The 16,148-nt window shown below is 41.5% G+C and overlaps 1 protein-coding gene across 3 annotated transcripts in view; it reads left to right on the top strand.

Annotated features, from left to right (window-relative positions):
* The window catches only part of LOC116995752 (proline-rich protein 5-like), an 89,081-nt gene that overhangs the window by 18,687 nt on the left and 54,246 nt on the right, over window positions 1–16,148 (top strand). For all 3 annotated transcript variants that reach the window (XM_033058696.1, XM_033058694.1, XM_033058695.1), the window contains exon 2: window positions 6,240–6,377. The gene's annotated coding sequence lies outside the window, so the exon portion shown is untranslated. The remainder of the gene's footprint in view (window positions 1–6,239; window positions 6,378–16,148) is intronic.

The raw sequence follows: 16,148 nt of genomic DNA, 5'->3' as shown, positions 1-16,148 counted from the left end.
AATTATGCATACTATGAATAGGATTTTCTAGTCTTTTCCTGCTGAAATTGTTCAATACTTTTCTATTATTTTCATTAAGGCAGTGCAGAAAGATTTAAAAGTCTCAGTTTTAAAGACATTTATGAATTTGAGGAACATTACCATCATGATGTTTTTATAATCTCTTTTGTTAAATTGTAGTTCACCCCTTGAAGAATATGCTATGTTTCTATCTCTGGGATTAAATTCACAGCCTGCTTGCAGTGTGAAAATGCTGGCAGTGATGCAGTTGCATTTGGAAGCTTTGCTTGTGAGGTGTTTTCACTTAGCTGAATATGAATTAGACTTGGGATGCTGTGAAATGCAGTTCACTTGATGCTCTCTGCAAACTGGAGCATCACCACTCTCACCCATGTAAGTGGCTGGCAGGGATCTTTGCATAATTGTTCCTGCAGTCAATTAGTCCTTAGTGTTTAGGAGTCAGTCCATAGGAAATGAAGAATGAGGGAGATCCTAAATATGAGCTACTGGAGCTCTAAGTGTGAAGAGAGCTTTCAAGTAGGAGCCTTGAGTATTGAAATAGTCATAATCTGAGATAAGATGGGGGATATATTGATGCTTTTAGATCATGTTAATGCTGTAATCAGCCCCTTAAATTTTCATTTTTGTTTTTAGTACATTGTAGCTTTCTCTTTGTCTCTAGAGTTAGATTTGACACTTTTAAATGAAGAGCTTTCTGTAACTTTTTCGTCTGGCTTCTTTTAAGATTTTTGGGAGAATTATTTCCTTTAGGTTTCAGTCTTCATTAGTTTATGACCTCACAGATACAAAAGCAGGTAAGTGTCTCTAATGCAATAGAAAACAAAGTTAGAATACATGCAACAGAAACAGACTGTCAGCAAAAAAATCTGCTATGAAATGTCAGCCTTGAAAACAATCTAATTATTTGTCTGAGGTACCATGTTGCCCCAGGAAAGTTCATCTCTACCTTCTTTAGCCAGAACTCCTCAGAATTCATCCTTTAATTGTAATTTGAATTTATAGTAAGAACTTTATTTCATCAAAGTGTTGTTTTGAAGGAGAAAGATCATTGATGTAAAGCCATACTGTTGTAATGTCATCTTTTTATTGATGGCAAAAAAAAGAAAAGAAAAAACCTTTCACAGGTTTGAAAGAAAAGTGAGCCATGGTGCTTGGGAAGCTGAGTATAGGCTGAACCATGTGGATTTTTGTTGGTACCAGTTGTAGGATGACTAGTTAAGTAGCAGGGAAGGGGAATGCTAGGAGTACATAAGACCATTGAAATAAAGGAAAGAAAAGGAAAATCATTGTGCATGTAACTTGAAGAATAAAGCCAAGAGTATGAATGGTGCATTTTATATTGATGATTTTATATTTATATTCACTTCACTCTTCCCATGCACTTTTTTTCCACACTTCTGGTTGATTGAGCTGAGCTGGCAAAATTTTATAAGTAGTGAGCGAGGCCTTCTCAGTCCCCAGCCATCGATACACTTCCCTGTCATTGCAGCCCCAAATTAAAGTTTTGCAGTAGGGATAAGTCCATAATAGAGCCACAATGGGTTTTAACAGAACAGACCCTGATCACATCAGCCTGCCAGGCTGATTAGAGTTTAATTGCAATCACCATGTGCAGGAGAGCTTTGATTCTTGACTTGCACCTTTTGTCGAATGCAGTCACTGAAATGATAGGGTGTTGGGGTGTAAGATTCTTCCTTTTGTTTCTTTCTCTCAGGGAATTTTGTCCCATTTTGTGGCTAAGGGACAATAACCACCAGGTACTTAGGGGAGACAAAAAATGTTGCCAAGCTCAGGGGAGGAGGGCATCTGGCTGAGCTTCTCTTATCTGAGGGTTTCTCTTGGAGGGGCAGAGATACCACAAGAACTGGGTAGGAAAAAGAAGGGGCTGGGGTAGCTGCTGGCTCTGTCTCACGGCTTCTGAGGAGGGTGGTCGGAGCTACAGCTTGGGGAGGGAATTTGCTGCCACTGCTGAAGCCCATCTCGGTACTGCTTCTTCTGCCATGGGGCAAGCCTCTGCTTGTGGGAGCAGCCACTGACCTGGGACTTTATTATAACATAACTCACTAAAAAAAGACTTTCACCATCTACTGGGGTGCCTCAGGAAAAACCCCTACGATCTCAAGCCCTCTCCCGTTCCCAGGGAACCGTTCCCTGCCCTGCTCCAAGCTGGGCTGCTGCTGCTTGCCCCCCACCATTTCTTTTCTGCTACTGCTCTGCTTTTTTGCTACACTGCAGCTCTGCACCCTCTGCCCTGCTCGGAGCTGGGATGCTCCCGCGGTTCCAGCTACAGCTGTGGAATTTCTGCTGCCTCTTGCTTTCTGCCCTGGGCGAGCCCACCCTGCTGTTCTGGCCCCTGCTCCGAGGTTCCTGCTTGGGTTCCAGCCTGTTTTCACCATTCAGCCCGCCCGCCATTATCGTGTGGTGCCTGAGCCTGTGCCACAGCGCCCCCTGCAGGCGTGGGGGACTCATTGCACCTGCCCTGTCCGGCTGGGAGCCAGCAGCGCCCCTGCTGGCTGTGAGCAGAACTGCACCAAGGAGAAAGTGAGAGACTGGGACTGGGATTCGGTTCTGTTTGTTTGCCTTGTTACACACACATACTAGGGAAGAACTGTTACTCCTTTTCCTGTATCTTTGCCTGAAAGCCCCCTAATTTTAAAGATACAATAATTCTGTGGGAAGGGAGAATTCTCCATTCCAAAGGAAGTTCCCGCCTCCCTTGGCAGACACCTATACTTCAAACCGAGACATAGGGATTATTTTCTGGCTACTCATGACTGATTTGAAAGACATCTACAGTAACAGCTGGAATTAGAGTCTGTGTGACTGATTTCTCAGGCTGTAGCTGGCTGAGCAATAGATGATGAGTGGGGCATCACTGCAATACTGATTTACAGCAGTTCTTGTTGTCTGTACTGAGGAGGAATAGATACTGCCTTCACTAAGCAAGTTCATGTCGTATGAGAAATCAATTTCACCCACACAAATAAGTTAATTCCATAATACGGTCACTTAGAAAGGGAGGACAGTTGTATTATTTGTAATGCACTTGTGAGGAGTGACCCTGTGGTTTGCTCTTTATTTTTGCATGCATTGTATGTTCAATAACACCTGGACAACTATCATCTCAACCAGGAGTAACATTTTGGTTTTGAACAAAGTCCCAAACAGCATCACTAACCACACTGCATTTTTTCCTCCTCTGCCTCACACATAGAATTTATGTAGAAATTTTACTGCCCTGTGACTCAGAGCAGTTTGAGGTGGCTTTGGATTTTGTGGCAGCTTTAGGGTCCCAAAACCTCTGGAGTCAGGTTTATTTCCATTCTGGCCAGATCTCTAAAGCTACAGCCTGAGGTAATTTTGGGTCATTAACAGGGATTCTTCTGAGAGCCTTGCAGTTGCTGCTATACCTGGCATGAAATGGAGGGGTAGGCCATCAGTATGTGCCTGAGAAAACTGTCGTGCAATTCTGAAATTCTGCTTCTGGGAAATGCTTGGTTTAAGGGATGGCATCAATACTTGATGACAGATGAATTCTTCATTTGCTTTATCTGCCAAAGAATGCACCGATTGCTCAGCTGGAAAAAGGAATATTTAATTACAGTCTCCTGGAACTTCTGTGCCAACAGCATCCTGGGTTGGGTTATTTTAGGCATTCTCTTTTTCTCCTGAACCTATGCATAGTTTAGGATATACTGAATATTAGATAAAAGCAAGATAAATGTATTTCACAAAGTAAAAAAAAAAAAGATAATTTATAATTCATACTTACATTTATGAAATACCTGAGCTTTAATCATCAAAGTAAAGTAAAAAAGGCAGTGGAATTTTATTCTGAAATGACCCCCCTAAATCCTAAAGAATAGCACTATGATGTCTGTTTACTATCCTGGCAGATCAAATAATCACTGATTATAGGCAAAATGTAGGATTTTTTTTTTTTAATCTGCTAGCATAGAAATGTCAAAGCAGGTTCTCAAAGCAAAACGCTTGTTTCATACCTGTAAGTGCTTCATTTTTTGAGACCTAGTTAGCTATTATTGTACTGTCTGTAATATCTGTCTGAAGTCAGGAGGTGTTCTGCCAATTGATGGGGCCATTTAAAGGACACAGACACCAATGGAAAGAATGATCTTATTTTACTATGAATATTAAGGCAACACAAAAGTAAGATGATACATGCAGTAAAACTACACACTTGGCTTTAGCAACAAGCAAAAATAAGCAAGGTAATGCACCTAATCATTAGTGTTAGAGAGAGAGGGTAGTGATTGAGAAAGATGATACATGACCAATTACCAAAATACTTTACCATCATCCAGAGCCTGCAGTTAGTGGGGAACCCCGTTTCACAGTGAGGACCTGGAGAACCCTTCCCAGCAATTGGGAAAATCCTACACAGTGTGTAAAGGTGAGATCTCCAAATTAACTCTGAAAGTGGGTCCAGGTTTTATAGGCCCCAATCAGCAAGTCAAAGTGGCTTGATTATAATTTAGCACAGAAACTCCTGGATCTGATGGCACATTTCCTGGCCAGCAGGGACCAGGGCTTGGCCAGAGCCCAGACCTCAGGTGGGAGGGTTTCCCCTAAAATATCCTACAACCAAGTCTCTGTTCATGTTAGCATTCTTAAAATGCTACCTTTTCTGCAGATAATTACACAAGGTCATGTGAAAGTTTCTAAAGTTGGGTTTGGTGTTAAATAGCATAAGCATCTCAATTATCTGTTTTTAGCTAAATAATACTGATGGTGTCATTCACATATTGCCCAGGGTCTATCTTGTAAGTCAGCTGTGGCTAAGACACCTGCTGCTCAGGCCTAAGCACATAATTGGAATTTCTCATACAATTAGAGCAGTTTTTCATATCCTCATGCAGTGTCCAGCTGTTGTTGCTCTGGCATGACTGTTTGTACTTTGTGTTTTTGTACTACATCCCTCATGTCGGTTTTGTTCATGTGCTATCTCCCACAGGATGCTGGCAGGTTGGTTTCCCTATCCTTGGCCCAAGTGCTCAGGACACCAGTTCAAGGCTCTGCAGCCTCGAAGCTGAGAGTAATTTCTCCAGTTCTGCAGCTCTCTGCTGAGCTGCTTGTGTTTGTGCTCCTGAACACGTTGCAGGCAAAATGCACTGACTTTGCCCAACGCTCTGACTTTGCCCAATGCTCTGACATTAGCTAACGCCACTAAGTTTGCCTAAAATAAGTGGTAACAGAATGAAACTCATACCTGTGGAACAGACAAAAGAGAGAGTATAAGGGGATTATTTAGTTCTCTTAAGCATAGCAAAGATTAACTTTAAAACACCTATTTTTAAACACATGCAGTCACATCCTTGCAAAGTGAGTATGAAGTGTCACCAAACAAAAGTAAGAGTGGTTTATACTGAGGATGAACTAAGCCAAAAAGGACATACATGTATTTTTAGTTAAATTTAGCAGTGTGTTGGGTTGCTACTAATGACTGTGCAAAGTGCAAGGCATGAAGGACTGTACACAGAATGTGGATGCATGTGAATACCACTATGTATCTGTGTGTATATGGTGTATGTATGTATATATGTATGTGTGTGTATACCCACACACACATATATGATTTTCCTATTATTGTTCTATATTTATTTGGAAAAATAATCTTTAAATTATGAAGGTGTTCATGTTGTGGTTAGAAGTCACATAATTCTGTGCTTCATCTGTTTATCCACTCTAGGGATGTTAACTGTGTTAATAGTCACCTCAGAGAGGCACCTCAAGACCAGCCCAGGGCAGACAGTGATATTGTACCCATCATTTGAAGCCCTAAAGAAAGAGTTCCCAGTATTTCTAAGTGATATATTTAAGACTTTCTTGGACCTTCCCGGACATCTGCTCTCCAAAGCTGATCGCAGTAGATCATGCAGCATATTTCAGACCTTTTTGTGTCACCTCCTTAATGGTGGGACACAGAACTGCTTGCACTGTCTGTGCCCATGGAAGCTCTCTTGCCATCTTTAGAGATAAGTATAGGTTTTAATGTTGGTGCCAATGAATTGCTCCCCATGAATTAAAAAAAAAAACAGAAAAGGGAAAAGTGCAAGAAGAAATATTTGAGTCAGCAATGAGGTAGAACAGCACTGATTATTGTGCTTGTGTGTCATTATGGGTTTATTAGTGCACTCACAAAACATTTTGTAGATTACCAGTATTTACAGTTCTGATCTTTTGTTCATCTTTTGTTGCAGAGGTGACTTTTATGCAAGGCCTGACTTTTTTCAACCAGCTTGTATTGCCTGTCAAGAATTTTCATGTTGACTCTTGGAAACCTGCTGCAGAGTCTTCCCTGTTTACTAAACAGTCCTGTTTCCTTCTTCCTTTAGCAGGTAAGCACGTGTTTCTGCAATACTAACTCCAGCTGGAAAATGTTTCTGAATTCAGACACTTGGAGAGTTTGTTTTGTTGGACTTGGCAGGTTTAACATCTCTCCTCCAAAATTTCTGTGACAGGAAAATATCTGAATAATAGTGCAGTACTTTGAAGTCTTTAGCATCAGTGCATGTCAGTCTGCATCCATCTAGCTTTAATGCAACTCAGAAAATGCTATGCATGAACTTTCAGTTGGTAATCCATTTACAGCTGAATCAGGATTGTGAGCAAGCAATATAGAAAATTGCTTGAATTGTTGCTGTCTGAGAGAAGCCTCTACATAACTTTGTGTACTTGAGGAAAAAAGCCCTGAAGAGGAGAACCAGACTGGGTGATGGAAAAGCTGGGGTGTCACTCATCACAGTGCCCTCAAACTGAACGAGAGCATTCAACTACTGTTCACCAAGATTGCAGTCAGTATTGCAGAGAAAGATTTAATTGCCCTGGCTGGCTGTGCACTAAAGCACCAAGGAATTCTCAAATGACCCATATAGGATATATGTGTGGGTGTGGCAAGAAGGGACACTGAACAGCTGAGCTGTAGGAATGTCTTAGACAGCTGCAGCTTTTCTGCAGGGAGGCCTGGCCAAACCTTTAATATTCATTGTTAAAATTGGATTTGTGTTTGGGAGTCAAGGTTTTTAGGAAGAAAAATATTTTTAATGATTTCTTGAAATCACTTTTGTTAAATGCTAGTCATCAAAAGAAGAGTGTGTACAGTGGTGTGCAAGTGCATTTATGTGAAAGGAAAGTAAATGTACTTACTCTTTGTTCTGTTTTCCTTTTAACATTATCATCTCATGTAGGATCTTTTGTTTTTTTCAAAACAACTTAGAAATTTTCCCAGAAAACAAGTGTCAATTTCCTCCTGCGAAGGAATTTTCTTTCTGAATGTATAGAGATTTATTTACTTTATCACTAAACTGCAGAATCTAACCTTTGCCATGGCTTTGGTTTTTTTCCTTTGCTTTTTAAGGAATGAGGTCTTTTCTAAAGTGTTGACTCTTGAAAACTTCCATTTCGATTTACTTGTTAGTAATGCATACTTTCTTCCCAATCTGTGTGGTGTGGGAATGGTAGGAAATCCTGTTCTGTGCTACTTTATTGCAGTGGTAGCTACATTTTCCTACAGTGTTGCTTATCTCACCCCAGGCTGTTGGAGTAAATGGTCCCCTGTAGCCAGAACTGTGCATGGCTCTAATCACAGTCACAGTGTTGAGTTGGTTGCTCCAAACTATGTCCAACCTAGCCTTAAACACTTCCAGGGATGTATTCAAGGCTGAAACCTGCAGCAGAATTTATCTTGTCCTTTAAACTGGGCAGAGACGTTTCAGATGGAGAGAAAAATGAGATCACGTGTTTTTCCTCATGCTGCACTTTTTGTCCCTTAATGTTTCAAGAATGCTGTTCAGGTAATGCCACTCTGGATTCCCTTCCAGAGGGAATTCCCTTCCCTAACATGAGTTAAGGATGTCAGTAGCAGAGGGGATATTGTACAATGGGAACTTGATAGTCCCAAGTCATGAGGAGTATGGGTATTGCTTTTCTCTTCTTAAGTGATTCTTCTGGAAAAGGTGAGGGAACAATTACTCAGGCAGGAAATCCCTGCTACCTTTGCTTGCATTATTTCAAGTGCACCCAGAAAGTTTCTGCTCCTGAACTTTACAACTCTCTATAAAACAAATGCCCACATCTGCTCTTAGCTAAATAATTGGTCTACCAACTAATCTGCTACCAAACATGAGTTCTGTCAGCCACAACTCCAACTATAGCTCCCAGGAAGATTCAGCCACAGCCAGCAGAACTAGAAGCTGCTTTCATGGTTCACTGAAATATTTTAAATGTTCACTGTGTACAATCTTTGATTTATTCCCTGTTAGACTTTTTATTCTAAATAACTCAGAGTAAACAGACACACGTGTAAGCCCTCTGTTCTTAGTGCAGCATTTACAAACTATCCTATTATAAACTGTTTATAGATTGCTATGTAATCTGTAACTTTACTGTGCTGGACAGTCAGATCAGAGTTCCTACCATGTGAAAAGACATTATTAGACATTATATCTTGAGCAACTTGCCACCCTGACAGAGTGTTTGCTGACTGGAAATATCAATGTCTTATGAAAAATGACTGCCTTCCCACTGCAAACCCAGTATTTTATAACCACTTGGGGTTTTTTCTTTGCAAAAATGCATTACTTGGCTGGCAATATAGTAAACTTTAAGCAATGCTTACAGTTTTATTGTATTAAAATTTTATATTTGAAAGTATTTTTATAGTTGAAAGTATTACTTACTCTTCATTTGGTATGCCATAATTTAAAGATCTTAGGAGTCTGGCTGTACTGTAACGGGGCCATAGAAAACAGGTATTGAAGGCTTCAGGCCACCATTACTTTACATCTGCAGGCCACAGCCTTGCCAATGTTTGTACAAAGGCAGTATATGTACAGTAATTTCACAATTACAAGCCGCACCTGATTATAAGCTGCACTTCCGGATGTCAGCAACTTTTCATTCTTTGTCGATATATAAGCTGCACCCACGTATAAGCCGCACTTTTGTTCGCAGGGAGGACCCATGTGCAACAAAGTAACGATTTAGTAACAGAATTGCGTGATTGCCAGGTTTACTGGCTCGGCTCGGGACCAGGTGGCCCAGCTCGATGCTGCCGCTCGGCGGGGCCACTCGGGGCCAGCTGCCGCTGCTTAGTGGGGTGGCCGCTGCCGCGGTGCTAGCGGGGCCAGCCAGCCGGCCACCGCTGCCACTGCTACTGGGCTCGCTCGCCCCTGCCCGCCACCTGTACCACTGTTGCCAGGCTCGCTTGCACCAGCCTGGCGATGCCCCGCGGTGCCAGTAGGAGGCAGGGACGGAACCCACTTTCACCTGTGGTTCTGGCGGAAGGGAGGAAGCCCACATTCCCCTGCGATGCTGGCGGGAGGGAGCCCAGCCCGCTTTTCCCTGCCACACAACATAGTAGCTAATTTGTAACAATTGTGCGACTGTGGGTTTTACTGGCAGATGCTCAATTCGCGAGCTCGGCTGGACCCACGGCTCGCACTACCAGGTTGGGAAATTTCCGAACTTTGTTCATATATTGGCCACTCTGGAGTATAGGCCGCATTTCCGGGTTGGGACCAAAATTTTAGTCAAAAGGGTGTGGCTTATAATCGTGAAATTACTGTACATAGGTTTGTATGTTACTTTCTGGATGTGTCCTGTGTTATTTCATTGAAATGTCACGGGTTTCAAATGCAGCACTTGCAGAAGCCTTGGCGTGTCAGGACTAGTCAGAAATGGCAAAGTGACACATTTGCTATGCTCATGAGGAGACAGAAGTCAGTAGGAGAGTGTTGAGATAATAAAGGAGGTTAGAAAGGTTTACTGTGTCACAGCAGAGGAACTCTCATTTTTGTAGTAATTATGGGAAATTCCTGGCAAAATTGTAACTATTCATTTGCTCCCTTTTTTGCTCTCCTCCTACAAGGAGGAGAACCTGGCAGTATTTTCATTTATTGTTCAATTATTGTTCACCTGCTGGAGGGTGTAACTCTGAGCTGAAGCCTCCCTTAAAATTTCATTTGATTCCCTAGCCAGAAGATGTTCTTAGCCAGTCTTTCTGTTGAGGCTGTCTCATGAAAGCCTTTGCCCTTTTTCTCTCAATCTCTCAATGCCTTTGGTCAGCAGCAGATTCTCCTAGAAATACTAATTTAATATCTCCCACCTTGAAATAGCAGCTGAGCTTGTACCAGTAATAGTTCTCACAGATTTCTTCATCGAGGGTCAGAGCACGTACTTGAGGAAATTAAACATTCGTTAATTGGATGCCAGATTATTTACACTTGTATTATTATCAATCAGGCAAAAAAAAGCTGGAGATGACATTCATGTAGTCTGATTTTAGGTATTTACACTTGGAATACCATACCATATCTGAACAATTCACATTATAATCTCTTTATAGCCAGTGGAGAGAGCAGGCACATACGCACCATGACTTTCCTACCCAGGCTGAAATATCCTTTAAAGGATGCAATGCGTTGCACCCTGAATGTGTCCAGTTTTCTCCAGCAGTTACAGAATGAGATCTAAATTTTTCTGCACATTTCTAGTAGCTAGAGCTGAATGAGCTTTAAAAAATGGAAGATCAAACTGGAATGACAGATCTTTATCTCAAGAGTGTCTTAACTGCACCTTCCAGTTCTGACCTCCCAGGCCACTATACTGCTGTTGCTATGGTCTTCTCTCTTTTCATAGCTCTTATGGAGAATTTAAACAAAAGGAAGAAAGTAATTCAAATGCTCTTTCCAATTTCAATCCTTTTAATTATTTGCAATCTCACAAGTACAGGCAGTAGTAAAGTACAGATACAAGCATGAATATCTGTAGATCTACCACTTAATACTATGTGAAATAATTCTACTGTGTAACAGCTTACTTTTATTACATTGAATTTTGTGGTAAGTAAAGGAAGGTAAAAGTAGTACCTTTCATTCCTGTTCCATTTTCTTCATGTCATGTCACTGAGGTCTGAATAATCCTCCAGAAGTTAAATGATGAGGATTTCTGAAATAGGACTTAAAAAAAAAATCATGATATGGGTTTGAAAATTGATTGGGTTTTTTATGATGTCTTTAGAACTTGTGTTCTTCATTTGAGCTGAAGTGCAAGTGAGTCCAGATTATATTTTCATTAAACCTCTCAACTAAGTCATAAAGTATCTAATAGTTTTGGATGCCTTTGGTTTTGACTACAAAAGTTTAGTCCCTCTCCTAGGGAAGGACAGTTATATACTATTAATAATTTAGCCTTTAAAATTAAGGTTTCTATACTGTTTATTGGTTTGTTGTTTTGGGTTTTTTTTAATACTATTGAGTACCAGCAATAAGTTGGAAAGCTTTTCATCTTTTTAAAAAGAATGCTTGAAAACATTTGAACCAAGATTTTGTTTTGTTGAAAGCATTAGATAAGTAACAATATACTACAGTAAAAAAACAGTGAAATTTTCTATTTTATTCCAGCAGAATAAGTTGTGTTTACTTTTCAACTGACATGCTAAATTCTTGTACAAAACAAATCAAGGAAATCCAAATTCAGTCAATGAATCAAAAGCCTGGATTCAAATTATCTTTATGCCAGTTGTAATCAAAAGTTCAGTTCTGGATACTCTTCTTGCTCAGGGAGTTCAGATCCAGATCCAAAACTTTCTCTTGGAACTAATCTCTGTAACAGATGACTAATAAAACCAACATAATGACATGCACATATATTCATGCACATATCTCCTTTTGAACATGTGGAGGATTAGATGAGGGCCAGGATCATTTTAACCTTATTTTATGAAAAAGTGATTTGAGTCCTTTCACTGTCCTCCTCCCTAACTCCTCCAGTCTGCTCAAAGGTTTGTGCTGCATAGACAAACACTGCAGAAAGCAAGACTGTTTTATTTATTTTTAGCAAGAAGATGAAAGTTTTGGTTTAATTTCTTCCCCATGTTCATCAGTCAAATTAAACAGATGACCTAAAAATTGATGCAAACAAATGGCATCCAAAGTCCCCTTGTCCATTTTGTCCATTTGTCCATTTTGCATGCAGCTATGATTCCAGTCCCACAGAAGATATTTTTGCATTTTATTTTATTTTCTTTCCATATGTTGGTGATTCACTCCTTAGAAGGGATTCACCCCTTTTAGGAGAGAGAGTGAGTTGGCTGGATTCATGACCTTTTATTTCTGCAACTAGAAATGCATGAACTCGCTTGGAAAAAATATGAACCAACACAGGATAAAATTAATTCAGATTCTGACCATTCTGAGACTGAGGGGGAAGAAAAAGAAACATCACTTCCCCCTTTTCTATCTTTTGACTGATGGCCCCTATGATTTGAAAGCACCAAAATATCACAGCAGGGCCTAAAGCTTTAAAGATGCAGCAAAACTACAAGACTCACAGTGGTGCCACTGCTGTTCAGGTAAGTATGAGTGTCGGTGGAGAAACCTTGTGTTCCATGGGTGGAGGACTGAGCAAAAGTGCAAGACAGGAAGGTTCTGTTCGTTTGCCAGGGTCACAGATTGTCCTGTGGGCAGCATCTCACACCAAGGAGGGGTGCAGAATTTTGGCCCCTCTAAAGAGGGGATGGCACTGGGTGCTCCCTCAGGCTGCCTAGGGGAGGAAAGTAGCAGGGATTCCTGTTGTGTTTGCCCTGCCATCACTGCCCCTTCCATGCCTGCTGGAAAACCCAAAGAGGAGCATCTTTTATTAAAAAACCCACATGTGACAAATAGCCATTGATTTGTAAACCTTTGTGGGAGTTAAGCTGTTTTGCCCTGTGAGGAGCTCATCAGAGTTAAAATGTAGTTAGAAGCAATATCCTAGGAAGCATGTGTTCACAGACAGGCACGTTTTATTGGGGTTTTTTGTGTTTTACATGGCTGTTTTCAGGGCTCCCTCCCTACTCGCCTGAAGTGACACAGCCCCAGCTCACACTTTTGATCACATTCCTTATTGCAGCCTAAGACAACTGACTTTAGAGAAGGAGGAGTACAATTAAGTATCTAGTTGTTGCTACCTTGTGGGGAAAAAATGTTTCCTATAAGGAAATGTAATGGAATGTGCTTTACCTCCTTGATGATGAGACATTCCTCCTAGGTGATAACTCAGGTGTTGATACCGTATTGTGTCTGATTGAAGACTGAGACTGACTAGTGAGCTGCAGTGACAGTGAAGACTGTCCAAACCTTGCTGTGGAGTCTAAAAAATCCCATCACTCTACTCTTTGAGATAAATTATTTCCCAGAACATCCTGAGAAAACACTCAGAATGTGATGCATACGTGGACCTGCTGACCTGGTGAAATGAAGATTTAAAGGTACAAGTGTAAAATAATTTGTGCAATTAAGGCTTTTTATACTCTGGCTGTTTGTACTGCCCAGTATCTGAGTCTGCAGGGACTGCCTCAGCATGAGAAAGTGTGAAGGATGTGTGTATGAAGGATGGCAAAAAGTCCCCATTTTTTCATCCTGTGAAAGTTCCATCAGGCTGAGTGCTGCAGAGTCCAAGTGCACAGACAGATGTTGCAATTTTGGATTGTCTTTTAAGTCTCTCTGGCAATTTTTCCATTCAGAAAGATATTCTTATGAGGCAAAGGGAGAATGGTGAATTTTCTGAAATAATCAATTTGTATTGAATACCAGGCTTTTGTTGATTCTTGCAGGACTACAGGATTTGTTTCAGAGAGCTATAGTACAGCGCAAATAACAGCAGTGTGATACCACCAGAGTCAAAGATCCCCCAAGTTTGCAGAGCTGGCTCTTGCATTGCTTGGATCTGAAGTAACCTCCCTGACTTAGGCACAGGAGGGGACAGTAATCTCAAGGCACAGTTCATGCTTCTAGCCATGCTCAGAGAGAGCATTATGCAAGCGATGTCATGGCTTTGAGAGAAAGACGGGATATTACTTGTAAGTAACGGCTGCCCGCCAGTGCAGTTCATTAGAAACTCGGTGAGTTGCTGAAGTGGGTTGGTTCTTTATCTTGGTGACCTTCCAAGGCAATCAGAGCCTTCTTGGAAGACCTTGGATCAGAAATGTTTGGATATAAGAAAAATAGCACTGTGCAGCACACGCTTCTCCTCTCTCAGGGTTCACAGATTTGGAGGGCACAGTGCCATATATAACTGTAGAAGACAGCACTGAGATACTGTAGCTGCTGCATCAAGGTCGTGGTGTTCTGGGAGCCAATTAAAATTATGCAAGATGGCAATTTAGTAAAGAATTGACACAGAACTCAGGAAGGCCAAAAATCATGTGTATTATGAGCTCAATTACAGTAATTTCATGATTATAAGCTGCACCGTTTTGACTAAAGTTTTAGTTCTTACCCAGAAGTGCGACTTGTACTCCAGAGCGGCCAATATATGAATGATGTTCAGAAATTTTTCAACCCGGAAGTGCGAGCCCACAGCAGCCCTGAGCTGGAGCCTGCGCGGCCTTGGCGGCGGGGCATTGCCTCTGATCCAAGCCCATGATATTTCTCTGTATTTTTTCAGTGTTTTCAGTCTTGTGCGGCTGTGCAGCTGCCTGGCTCCCCGCCCACGCGGCTGCCTGGCTCCCCGCCCACCTGGCTCCCCACCTGCCCCCACGGCTGCCCGGCTCCCCGTCCACCCAGCTGTCCACCCAGCTCCCCACCCACCTGACTCTCCGCCCACCCAAGCAGCTACCCAGCTCCCTGCCCACCTGGCTCCCCAGCCACCCACGCGGCTGCCTGGCTCCTCAACCGCCCGTGCAGCTGCCCGGCTGAGTGGCTGTTTAAAGGCAATGCGGATCTGTTGGAAATGCTTGTAAAATGACCAAACTATTGTTCGTATCTTTTTCCGCTTGTTGATAAAACTTACAGGGTACGCTGCCGCAGCTATTGTCTGTATCTTTTTTTGCTTGGAAATAATGTTTCCAAGGTCAACACCTCCCAGTTAACCCCGCAATCCCACGATTCTGTTACTAATTGGCAACTTTGTGAAAGTTCACTGCGAACGGAAGTGTGGCTTATAATCCAGTGCGGCTCATATATGGACAAAGACCTAAACGTTGCTGACACCTGGACATGCGGCTTATAATCAGGTGCAGCTGGTAATCGTGAAATTACTGTACTTTCTAAGATTAATTTTCCACTGCTTCATGTTCTTGTAATAAGAGCACAAAGTATTTTAAATGTTTAATTTACTTATTGATCAGAACTCTTGAGACCTTACTTTCTAAATCAAAGTATAAAATTTGACTTCCATTTAAAGCAAAGTTGTGAACTTGTCTTGGAGTATATACTTGTTACAATGGGCTGTTAATTCACTGAGTGGGCAACAGTAATACCTGAAACAGGTACATTTGGCACTCAGAAACCCACATCCTTTCCTAGGTGCATGTGATTGGAAGGTGGTAAGGCCACAGGTCATATAATCCAGAGCATTGGTCCTCACTTTCTCCAGCAGAACCAGTGCATTTTTTTTTTTTGGACCACTGCTCTGTCTTTAATTCCCAGAACCCTGACAGAGATAACTAGGAGCAATACTATAAGCTAGGAGTGTAGATTTATCATGGAAAGCTTAATGTTTTGGATGGGGGTGTAAAAGGCATATTCCTGTCCTAATTTTCTCCTAGTGCCTTTATCCTGAAGAACAAGACAAAAAAATATTTAGCTGTCTACTCTATTTTAAGAACTACTTGTATGGCTATGCTCTGTAAGACCAAAAACTGCTGACAAAGGGAGTGGGATTTCATGGATGCTTTCAGCAAGTATTGCTTAATTCACAACCTGTGTAAGATTATGCTGGAGACTGGGGTCTGTATCTGAGTTCAGGGCCCCGTTTTGCTGGCTGAAAAACAGAGTAAATCCCCTAAGTAAAAAGGGTAAAGAAGAGCTCATAGTCCAAACAGGCAAACTGAAGCCTTGATTCCCTGAGAGCCAGCTGAAGAGTGGTTTGCAAATATTGTGTTAGTACCAACTATTTTCCTTTCCCTTTATATTTCCCTTTATATGAGGAAGAATTAACTAGCCAAGAAAGACAAAAAACAAAGAGGGAGTACAAAAGCAAAGCGTGAAGGAGAAGCAGGAAGGGATCAAGGTGGGGAGGCTGAGAAGCTCAGTATACAATTAATAAATATCATTTATCAGCAGAATTTGAAAAGAAACTACAATTAGGTGGTTGCTGCAGTCTGGATGGTTCTTTGTTCAGATGCA

This window comes from Catharus ustulatus, chromosome 4 (assembly GCF_009819885.2).
Source record: "Catharus ustulatus isolate bCatUst1 chromosome 4, bCatUst1.pri.v2, whole genome shotgun sequence".
Classification (NCBI taxonomy): domain Eukaryota; kingdom Metazoa; phylum Chordata; class Aves; order Passeriformes; family Turdidae; genus Catharus; species Catharus ustulatus.
Note: the sequence above shows the minus strand (reverse complement) of the source record. Positions and strands in the feature narration are given on the sequence as shown.